Source organism: Podarcis vaucheri (genome assembly GCF_965113315.1).
Source record: "Podarcis vaucheri genome assembly, chromosome: 2".
Lineage (NCBI taxonomy): Eukaryota > Metazoa > Chordata > Lepidosauria > Squamata > Lacertidae > Podarcis > Podarcis vaucheri.
In genome coordinates, this window is record NC_138760.1 from 49,851,453 (window position 1) to 49,863,858 (window position 12,406).

General features: G+C 42.1%; 2 long non-coding RNA genes across 2 annotated transcripts in view; one reads left to right on the forward strand and one right to left on the reverse strand.

The window, feature by feature from the left end:
- Nucleotides 1-12,406, forward strand: part of LOC309527813 — a 71,955-nt gene that overhangs the window by 16,959 nt on the left and 42,590 nt on the right. The gene's annotated exons all lie outside the window — the stretch shown is intronic.
- Nucleotides 1,842-6,401, reverse strand: LOC309527817. Its single transcript, XR_014217374.1, has 3 exons — nucleotides 6,273-6,401; nucleotides 4,065-4,323; nucleotides 1,842-2,445 (listed from the first exon to the last, which is right to left on the reverse strand). It is a non-coding gene; the product is annotated as an uncharacterized lncRNA (long non-coding RNA).

Here is a 12,406-nt window from a genome sequence, read left to right on the forward strand (position 1 = left end):
CTGTCCTTCCAGGACAGACAGAAAAAGGCCTTCAAGGCTGTGAGCGGGTCTTCCAGGACTCATAGTCAAGATGGCTTGCATTACCAAGTCACCATGTGTTCTCTGGGACAGAACTTAAGTGCTCAGATGTTTAGCTGTTTTTAACAGTTTGTGCTGTCGTACTGGTTCATGTGTCACCCACTATAAGTTTATGCAGAGACACAGTTTTTTCAGTTTGCAACCAGTGTGGTGAGAGAACTGCGACTGCTGCCATAAGTTTTTGCACTGTGCCAGAAATTATGAGCAACAGCTGGCGAAGATGCACAGATATTGAACATCCTAAATCACTCCTGTGTGGAAGACGGGGCACTTCAGAAATTATTTACTATCGCTCATACGCTTCCTTCCTTAGTTAGGTTTAAAGGTGCTAACATAAATTTCCAGACCAATGGGAAGATATTGCTCCCCTCCCCCAGCTTGTTGACTTCTACATATTTTTTATAGAATGTGCAATAAGGTGGAGAGCTTTTAAGGGGATTAGGACCCAGGAGACCAGGATTTAATTTACCATGAAACTCATGGAGAGATCCTGGGTCAATCGCTGTCTCCCAGTCTAACTAGAGGGCTGATGTAAAGAGAACATGGTGAGAGGAAGAGCCATGAGTGCCACAATGAGCTTCTTGGAAGCAAGGAATTTAATTTAATAGTGAATGCCTAATACATCCAGACTAATTGGTTTTGTCCCTTGCTTTTGCCTACCTCATAGCAATTGTCATAACTTTTGCAGTTTAGGCTTTTGACAAATTTTAGTCTTTGGTGGAGTTTCTGCCTGCCCTTCCAGACTGTAGGAGTATCCCATTAAAGGGATATGGGAGGGGTTTCTCCTGTCCAGACACCCAGCCAGGGGCAAAGGCCATAGCATTCCTCAAGGCAGCAGTCCCGTGAAGACTTTCCTACTTGTCCTAGCACCCTTTTGCCCTGGGCTGACCCCAAAAAGGGATACTGGTTCAATGGTTATACCCAATGCCTATGTAAAACCTCTACATTTGTAATCAATAAATCTGTGGTCTGATTTGACCCAGAGTAATGTTGTCCTAAACTAAGATCATGGCCACTGGACCCATCACCTCCTGGCAAATAGAAGGGGAAGAAATGGAGGCACTGAGAGATTTTACTTTCTTGGGCTCCATGATCACTGCAGATGGTGACAGCAGTCACAAAATTAAAAGATGCCTGCTTCTTGGGGGAAAAGCAATGACAAACCTAGACAGCATCTTAAAAAGCAGAGACACCACTTTGCCGACAAAGGTCCGTATAGTTAAAGCAATGGTTTTCCCAGTAGTGATATATGGAATTGAGAGCTGGACCATAAAGAAGGCTGATCGCCGAAGAATGGATGCTTTTGAATTGAGGTGCTGGAGGAGACTCTTGAGAGTCCCATGGACTGTAAGAAGATCAAACCTATCCATTCTGAAGGAAATCAGCCCTGAGTGCTCACTGGAAGGACAGATTCTGAAGCTGAGGCTCCAATACTTTGGCCACCTCATGAGAAGAGAAGACTCCCTGGAAAAGACCCTGATGTTGGGAAAGATGGAGGGCACAAGGAGAAGGGGACGGCAGAGGATGAGATGGTTGGACTATTCTCAAAGCTACTAACATGAGTTTGACCAAACTGCGGGAGGCAGTGTAAGACAGGAGTGCCTGGCATGCTCTGGTCCACAACTAAATGTTGGACACGACTAAATGACTAAACAACAACAACAAATGTCCTGTCTGGGAGTCAGACATCAGGAGTAGGAGTGCTTGACCCATGCAAGTTCCTATCAGAACAAAATATAATCTAACGTTTAAGAGTTGGGTGGGCTATGCTGGCTGAGGCCATGTCCCACTGAACTCAGTGTGGCCTGAACTCAGTCTGAGCAGACATACGTAGGATTGCATGGCTGAGAATTCATTTTTCAGCTTAAATTGGCTCAGTTTAGATGCTTCCACACTACACCATTTGAATGCTGGTTTTTCCATTAGTGATGGTCTCTGCTGCCAAGGCATCCATCTCATTCATCTGATGCCAGGAGTTGCTGCAGAAGCCCTGCAGCTCTGGAAGGTAAAGATGAATTTGTCCTAAATGTCATATCTGGGTTTCATGAAATGTGCACTTCTGTGTTAAGGGAATAACGGAATGGCATGACAACGCAATGATGTATGCAGAGAGAGCTCTGTTTCTGCCCAGGGATTTTGAATAAGTGTGCTTGCATCACCCATATATCGTATTAGCAATAAAAAAAGACTACCAATCTACGTCTCAAATTGAGACCTTGAGTAATCAAAGCGAGAGGATTTCCTGAGGCTTCATTTGGGAACTTCTTCAGTTAACGTGCTTCTGGGGCGACTGTGTAATTGGTTGACATTTACAAATTGGTGTGGGTTTCTGTTGTAAGGCTTGAGTGGCCTGAGATCCTTCAGTACCTGTGTAAGCAAACAGAAACATTAAGATGACCTTGACCTCCCAATTGGAGGGAAGCAGGAGAGACCTTTATTGCTGGCATTTGTGCTCACGCTGGGCAACAGCAACTCCTGATGTGAAAAGATCACACTGAACGTTTGCTGAGGTAAGCATATGTAGAAAGTTTGTGCATCTTAGTTCATAGCTGCCTTCCTTGGCCTTGATCTGGAGCTGATGTTTGATCATTGCAGCAGGGCCGAGCATCGCGCAGAAGAAGAAGAAGAAAATGATCACAGAGGGGAGATCACAGGATTGGGCTGCAGAGCTGCTATATTTGCATTGTGTGTAAAATGGCTGCTGAAGGGACACCAGCAGCTTCTCTTCGAGCAGTGGTTGATGTATGTTCACAGAGGACCAGCCAATCACACCAGAGGTAGCTTCAAAGCTCAAACAAATAAATCCGCCCATGCCCTTTCACAAATGAGCCTCCTAGCTTTTTTTAAAAAATGTGTGTTATGTCTCTCCATGGCAATGATATCTGTGATCAACTTGACAGAACGACAAGGAAGGAATAAATGTCACCCAAGCATCATGCCAAATGGGCCTTTGTTTATGTATTACGACAGCTGAAAACATGTGCTGAATATTGGAGCAAGCATGAGCATGGATTTTTGCATCATGAGCTCTGGCCTCAGCCAAAATAACCTGGGGGAGGTGGGAATCACACTGTTGGATGCGGGAATATTCAGCTTTTATTTTATTTTCTTAGTTTACAGCAGGCATAGGCAAACTCGGCCCTCCAGATGTTTTGAAACTACAATTCCCATCATCCCTGCCCACTGGTCCTGTTAGCTAGAGATGATGGGAGTTGTAGTCCCAAAACATCTGGAGGGCCGAGTTTGCCTATGCCTGGTTTGCAGAATGAAGCTATGGGCTTCATTGTCTGACTCTGTAGCTGCGCTCATGAGACAGTTTGCAACCTGTTGTCATGATTTTTTGTGGGGATAAATGCTCACCCACCATTATTTTTCCATCTCTGTACCATAGCTTTCAGGCTGAACACTAAACCAACTATATTCTACCAAGAGTAGACCCACTGAAATTAATGGACCCAAGTTAGTTTTGTGCATTAATTTCAGTAGTATGCACAACAGGCATGCCATATGGAAATCCTTGGCACATGCTTGTTTTAATGCTGGGTACATATTTCAACCAGCATTAAATTTGGTAATATACAGAGAAGGAGGTGATTAGAAACAACACCAGTAGATGCATGGGAGAAGTTTGAGAAATTCATGGGATGAGCAATGGCTCACCAAATATGACAGATAATGTGATAGAAGGCAGGAATTTAGTTCATTTCATTTATAGATCACTTCCTATGAAGTATCCCAAAGCAACTTCACAAAATAATAATTATATATATATATATAAACAATTCCATATATAACAACAGTTAAAACAACTGCATATATTAAAAATCACGAAAAACCATAACATATATGAAAACAATTTCAAATCCAATAAAGATGCCGAGTGGGATAAAAATCAGGTGCTCCTTGAAAATTGTACAATGCAGCACTCAAAGAGAATCACTCTTAAAATAGTTTAAACCTTCACTTTCAGCACATTAATAACTTACCATCACTGTCAGGGTTGTCTCATTCATCACGCTGAGTTGTGAAAAGATGCCGTTGTCAATGTGTTAAATTTCACAGGGATCTTCCAGATTTTGGGGAGGCAGGGTGAAGAAGAGGGGAGGCTCAAACCTGGTAGTGTTAGAACTCTTCCTGGAACATCAACGCACTCACACAAACACACACAGCAGATCCTTCTAACATATGCAGAGTCCATTGCCCTCCCTTCTCATGAAATCCATTCTATGTCCAAAAACCTGGGATCTGAAGGAATGCCAAAAGGTTTGACTTTTACAGACTTGCAACTTGACATTTCTGATGGTGCCACTGAGGGACTACACAAGCCATGTCCTACCGTTTATAAAAATGAAATGAAATAAATCACAGACAACTTGCAGAATCCATGAAATAGCCCTGCCCAATTTTTGCCACCCACAAGTGGAGCAGCAAAATTCAAAGTCAAAGCACATTTGTACTGTAATGCAGCTGAAAAGATTGAGCCAACGACATAGTCTGAGATGCAATGTTTAAAGGCCTGCCCAGATTAGAATACAAGAGAACAGCAGTCAGTTAAATGAGGTTTTATATTTATACATTGGTGGGTAAAGTAAAAACGGGAGGAAGACTGCACAAACTTGAGAAGATCAGCACAGGCCAGGCTTTGCAACCCTTCTCACACTCTGCATTTCAATCACAGAGGCTGGGATTTGAACAGGTGGCATCCACCTGTCAATCATGTGACACCATGATTACAACATCAACAGTTATGTAACATTGCAGTTGGCCCTTAGGGAGGGACCCAAAAAGGTTCTCCATCCCTGGTCTAATGGGTTAGTATGTGGAGGTGAGGTCTAGAGGGTAGCTGGCTGGCTGGTGGGGCAGGTTTTTGGTGAGGTTGGTGAGCAATGCAAGCTTGGGCAGAACCCTGAATAAATACATATATGGCAGGTAGTTCATCTCTGAAATGGATGTTTTGCAACATGTAAAAGAGAAATAACTGAGCCAGGAACAAAATGTTCCTGTAGGTACACAGCATGGGAGGAGCTGTTCAGCAGTGAAGCAGATGACCTCTGAAGGTGGCAAATTCTCCTTCGTTGGAGGTTTTTAAGCAGAGGTTGGATGGCCATCTATCAGGGATTATTTAATGGAAATTCCTACATGGCAAGGGGTTGGACTAGATGGCCCTTGGGGTGCCTTCAAACCCTGCAATTCTACTTTTCTATGACTTCCGGGAGCATGGCTACCTAACTTCAGCTGATGACTATTCAACCAAAACCGTATGTTTTATGTTTATAGCACCTTGCCTGTGAACTGGATACACTGGGATGACCTACTTTGGGACAGGTCCACCAATATGTACTATTGCTTTTCTAGAAGAAAAGGAGACAAGTTTGGTGCAAGTGTCAAACATGGGTCAGACACACTCTTCCAAATCATCTAAAACTTACACAGTTTCACCGCTTACATCCCAAACTTTCCATGACGTAGTTAAAGAGGACAGCTTCAATGTATGTTCTTCCTAGGATATATGTTGTTTTTCATCTTAGCCACACAAGGTAAAAACTAGACCAGTGCCCCCATGTGTCAGTGGTCAAACAGGAGCACGTGCACAGCTACAGACTCCTGTAGAATATTTGCACATGCTGTTCAAGCTCTGGGCCATCTCTTTGTCAATGCTCTGGTGACAACCCATGCTTTCCTCCTTATATTTTGACAGTGAAGGGCATAATCACTCTGTTTTAGCATAGCCAATAAGGTTAGTATTTCAAAGAGAATATTTACATTGTTATCAAGACAATCAATTATGTAAGAAAGGAGAGGGGGAGAGAGATAGGCAGCCATGGCTGAGCCCTTCTTCTGTGCTGCTTCAGTCTTCAAGCTTTAGTGCCTTAAGTTTTCTGTAAAGGGGCCAGCACTTCTAAAAATGAAGATGGAAAGGATAAGCCTCCATGATTGCTCTAAAGGGCCCAGAGGACAATACCAGACAGTTGTGTTCTCTCATAGCAGGCTGTTTGATTCTGACTCATTCTGCTCTTTTCCCTGTGGAGGCAAGTTTGACAGCTCAGCCGTTCCTATCAGCAGGAGGACAAGGCTCTGGAAAAAGAATCCATAACTATATACAATTATCTTCTCTTTCATCCTTGCTCATCTCTTGCTTTAGTTTACACAAGTTTTGTTAAACCTCCATCTATTTTCTGAAATTATTTTCTTACTATTTTTTTGTGGGGAACTACTTCAGCTGAATCTTTCCTTCCAACAGATCCGAGAAGATTTGCAATTTAACAATTTATGCATGCTCCATTAGGGTTTTGCCAAATGCAAGAGATCTTTTGGATTCAGCAGCAATGGCACCACCAGTGGAGAGAAGTTCAGTGCTTCTATCAAGTAATACAGAATTCAAAACAGAGATACAGTCATTAAGTAGAATAACATAACATAAGCAAGATTTGATTATCAGAGCTCCAGGGAATAGCAACAGAATGACTCCAGCTGACCAGCAGACAGAACTCTGTCAGTCTGGGGCTTCAGTGAACTCTTAAAGTCAGACACCGTCTGAGAGATTTTTATCTTTCAGACCCTTAGTGACTACTTGCTGTCCTGATACCTAAATTCCTCCCACCTGTTCCACAAATCATTCTTGGGATGGAGTGAGGGATGTTACATAACCTGTCAGGTAGGTGAACATCCTCTCAACACTTATCCCTGAAACACGAACAGTAAATCAAGACAATAAAGCAAACAAAAAACCCTCAACAGTCCTAAAGGGTATAGCCAATAAGCAAGGAGGAATAATGGTACAGACCACTTAAGCTATTTCTCTGAAATACAAAGTTCTTCTGCAATGGGTCTCTCCCATAATTACCCAAATATTTCATTAGGGTAACATCATATCACTTTGCTTGATAGAAGTACCTCAGTGAACAGCCACCATATCCTTGGCAGCTGGTGTGGTGGTGCTGTGGGTGGGACTTTGTTGCAAACCTAGCTTCCCAACATGTCGCTACCAGTTACTGATAGGGAGGAGGCAACAGGGAGCTCAGCACAGTGCTGGCACAGCATTAAGAGTGTTGAACTGGCTCCATTGTTGTATCAGTTAGTGTGCAGCGTTTGGAAGCCAGGTCAGCCATGCAGCCATGTACTGCCATGACAGCTGTTCTTGTCCTATAACAAGACATGGCAGCTGGTTTTTTTTTTTTTTAAAAAAAACAGTACTATAACAAATAAATCCCAGTGAGTTAAATGCTAAGGGTGTGCATAAGACTGCAGCATAAGTGTTTAAATGCTGGAAAATATTCATTACACTCTTCTTTCATTTTTAAAATAATATTCGCTCTGCTCTATTTCTTTCCTCTGAAATGTAGCTAAATAGTATCGAAAGTTGTCTGATTAAGATTCAGGCTGAAATCTCAGCTAGGCCTAACTGCATTGGTTTCAAGGTAAAGGGTCATTCATACAGTGTTAGGACTTTTAAAACAACAGCAGCCCAAAGCAGCTACCCAGCCCTCTCTGTCTGCTCCTCAGGATACACTTCTGGCTCTAGGTCTTCTGCCTTGCCAGCCCTGTTCCACACCTTCCATGAGAGTGTTTGCCTGGCTGGAATGTGTCCTTGAACTTTTGATTGCCTGGATGGAGGATAGAGAGGTGTGTGTGTATGTGTATGTGTATACAAACTAACCTGCTATGAAAAGGTAAAATTTACATTAATCACTCCACCCACTTGGCCTCTGGTCCTGTCCACCACTCGCATGTGGCCCCTGAAAGCTTGCACAGAAGGGAATGTGGCCCTCGGGCTGAAAAAAATACCCCCCCAATTCCTTTTTTAAAATCAAAATGATGGAGGACTCTTTCTGGCAGACTGCTATCAGGCCATGTCTACCTGGAGTAGATCTGAAGTCAGGAAACAAAGAGTAAAGTAAGCCAAGAGTATAAGTGCCTACTGTTACCATGTAGACACAAGTTCTTGAGTGTGATCATTCTTTTCCAGTCGAAACTTACAGCTCTTATATATTATTTGCCTCGTATTTTTAAAAACATTTAAAACCTTCTCTGTGACTAATGTATTTCCATATGCCAAGGATTAAAGAGTCATTTGGTGCAATACAATTGGTCTCTGCTGCATTCCAATTAATCTTTTATAACTAATTCTTCTCTGGGTTTAAAGATTTGCATTAGCTTGGATCATGTTTAAGGTTTTGCAGGTAGCTTGCTCTAATATATAGGCCATCATCTCAATTTGTTTGACTGGATCAACGAGACATATTTCCAGTATGTTTATATGTTGTTTCATTTGGCTTTCCTCTGTAAAAGCCACTGCATGAGATTTTGCGGTCACTGATATTCCAGTGTCTTTTTTTTTTTTAAGGATGAAGTGTGATTTAGATTGACGAATAATTTCAGGTGGGAAAGCTTGTGTAATTCCTGAGTGGAGCACCACACTTTAAACTTTAATTCTTCAGAAACAGGTGCCAGTATCAAAGACCAAATCTGTAATTGGGTCATCTAAAAAGCATTGCAATAGCAGATATGACTAAGCATCTTGCTCTTCTGTTATTATTTTACCAGGCCAACTATTCTTACTATTTTTCTGTGGCCTTCACATTTGATTGCCTAGTTGAAAACTGAACACTGAAGACACAAGTAAAATATTCTGACCTCTCTATTGACTGCTTGGCTGCTCTTTCAAAGTCATTGATTATTTTGACAGGAAAATTAACACTGGGTTGTGGTTTGAGGACCCGACCCCCGCGATGTGAAATAAATACACAAGGACACGTGATATAAGGTTAATGGGCAAGAAAAGGCCACAACTTTATTGATTACAGCAGTGAAAAGGTATTGGCTTAGGCATTGGATGTCTAAAACAAGGGGGTTTGTTCACCAGTAGGTGGAGCCTGTTGATGCTAATCCAACTATAGGCTCTCCCCTGATGTCACCGGGGGTCGTGCCATGGTCTCTCCCGCCAAGCAGGCATCGAACAGAGTACACGACTGCCAGATTCCTTTAACGGAATACCCAAAAATTGAAGGCATAGGCGATGGCCACACCCAGCCTTTCGACACACCACAACACATTATTCCAATGCCTAACCTACCCACCAATACCACAAAAAGTTGTGACGATTGCTAAGAGGTAGGCGAAAAAACCAAAAAGGCTAATGCCAAATGGAAAAATTCCTACCAGGCCCCCTAGACAACCAGGGCGACCAACCTAAGGTCCATAGCAAGGCCAAAGAACAAAGACCCTGAGCTAAAAGGGAGTGGAGGGTGGGCGACTCGCGATGAGAGGATGGAGAAGAATGAGGCTGAGGAGAGGCTGGCGCCGCCGTAAAAGGCTGCTGAACACGCCCCCTCGAAGGCACCTGGTTGGATGCCTGCCGAGGGGGCGTGGGCGCCAGCCAGGTGAGAGGAGGAGGCAGGGGGCTAATGCCCCCTGCTAGGGGCGGTGCTCGGGCTCCCGCCCACAACCACTCCCCTCTCTTCCAGGGAGGAGAGTCTTTTCCTTTCATATCTCATAAGTGAGGTACCTTGTAAAAATTACTCTTCTGCTATGAACCCATGGAAAAGTGGTCTTTCTGATACTACGGTTAAGTTTTTAAAGGTACCTGAGACAGCTTGATTTTCAGTGCCCCGACCACCAGCTTTACCTCTGGAATGGATTTTTTAGAAACATAATTTTCTTTCTATTTGCATTAATAATATGTATTCATTTTTGGTAGCAGTTTCAAAAACTATGAAAAGCTAATGAGCATTTGCTTTTCTTGGGGGCATCTCTCTGCTATAATACCCCAACCCTGCCATGTACTTTGTGGGCCTAGAACACAATTGTAAAAATCTTATTCACTCCCATTCTTTTGCACTTAGCTTCTGAATATGTGAATGATTAAACCAGGCCTATGGAACTTGTGCCTCACCATGATGAACATAGCCAGTCAGTCCTGTATCCCAAGCCACCAGAGCTGGAGAAGAATCCTGTTTTTGCCACTTGCCTAAAACTGTAAAGATGGGAAGTGAGATTGTCAAGCATAACCAGGATGTGTAGCTGGTGGAGTGTTGCAATTTGTGCAGGCCTGTTATAAAAGTATTTACATTCACCTGTCTATGAAGGCTCTGGTACACAAAACTCTGGGTTGTGTGAAAAGATCTGTTGAAGACTGATGAAAATATGAAACTGCCATTCAACTCTAAGCCTTTCAGCACTAATTCTCTAAACAAGAAGGCAGCACATAATAAATGTGGTAAACTGTATCCATTTCATCATCAACTAAATGTAGTCTACACAAAAAATGTCTTCAAGCTTAAAAAGACTTTAGCAGCTTTTTACATACCCTCTGAAAACTAAATATGATATAAGGTATATATAAATGCTATTTTGCTATCATAACTCTAGTCCATGTTTAGGTTTATGGCTGCAATCCAGAATGTATCAGGTGATTACTGGGAGAATTGTGCCCTAGACGCAGCCAGACCCATCTGAGTCAATGGAAATGTTGCCTCTCTTTTGAGAACGGATAGAATATGAAGCCAGTTCATTTTGACAAGACGTGGAAACTAAAAAGTGAAGTTGGTTTTAATTGCATTCTCATGTAGTTTTCAAGTGGGTAATCTTTCATATTCATGATTAAATACCTTTGCACTCAGGTCTACAGACAAGTCAATTAAATATATATAACAAAATATGGTAAGGTCAGGAAGACATGGGAAGCATAAAAAGAAAAATACATTTATGAGATAAATATTTTAAAAGAAGATAGATGCTTTTCTTTCCTCTTTTAGACACAGTGACACTTCAGCAGACAGGATGGATAGAAAGCAATGATTTTTAAAACAACAACAGGTATAAATGGATTTTAAATATTTTATTGGACTTCTTTTGGGGGGCAAATCAGTTATATTACCCATCCCTTTAAAATGACCTGGTTTAAAATCATACATCTTAATACAAACTAACTAGTTAAAGTCTTCCCCTTTGAATTTTATTAAAATCTAATCCATAACTAGCTGGCATAAGGGGAAAAGGAGGCATATTTTTTTTGCAGATTCTGCTTTGGTACTCTAGGCTCCCAGGGTCCTCATAAAATCTGGAGACCTGGAGGAACAACAGGGCAACACAGAAGACAGGTGCATTGATTGGGGGGGCAGGGGGACTGTAGTCCCAGGTACACAATTTTAAGGGGGCATGAACCAGGCACCCCCACGTAGGGATCACCATCCTGCCCTGCCTGCTGTTGGGGGGTCCCTAAGTTCCCTTAAACATGCAGGGACAATATAATTATCAAATTTGCATTTTCCCAAACAATATGCAAACTGAAACACAGCTGTCCATCAAAACTCATAATCTGAATTTTGCGACACAGTTCTCCAAATGAACAACAAATGTTTATACTGAACAAAAATGTTTATATTAGAGGGAACGTGTGCATTAAAATATAAAAAGTAAAGGTAAAGGGACCCCTGACCATTAGGTCCAGTCGTGGCCAACTCTGGGGCTGTGGCGCTCATCTCGCTTTATTGGCCGAGGGAGCCGGCGTACAGCTTCCAGGTCATGTGGCCAGCATGACTAAGCCGCTTCTGGCGAATCAGAGCAGCTCACGGAAATGCCGTTTACCTTCCTGCCGGAGTGGTACCTATTTATCTACTTGTGCTTTTGAACTGCTAGGTTGGCAGGAGCAGGGACCGGGCAACGGGAGCTCACCCCGTCACGGGGATTCGAACCGCTTGATCTTCTGATCAGCAAGTCCTAGGCTCTGTGGTTTAACCCACAGCGCCACCCGTGTCCCCTAAATGTATATATCAGTGAAAATAACAAACAAAAATGCATTCTATTAGGAGAAACTGCTTGCAAAAATGTGTACAATTTGGCAAAACTGTATAAAAATGCATTTAATAAGAGAAGTTCACAATAAAATGCTGAAGAATTTTCCTGACGGTTCTTTGTTTGTTTGTTTTGCAAATTGCTGCAGAAATGTGAACAACATAATTTAAGTTTGGGAGGGAAATGAGAAACAGAGAACAGACCTAGTTAGATCCTTCCATTTCTAGTTAAGACCGCAGGCTTTTGGGCAGAAGGATGTTTCCATTTCAAGATGTTGTGAAAATTGTCTTTTTAAAAGTTTACTAAATCTGCCACTTGTTCCTTAATTATTAATTAAGTCAGCTAATTGTTCTCAGAGACACTGCTAAGTTAATAACATTAGAAAACAAAATTTCAAAGTCCAGGATTTGATTGATAATTTATTTTTGAAAAAAATATTTATTATTGTAGATTTTTGAGACTATGTTTCACTGACTCTGGGCTTGGATCGATGTGGCTGTTGTTATGTATGGAATATTGATGCACTAAATTTACC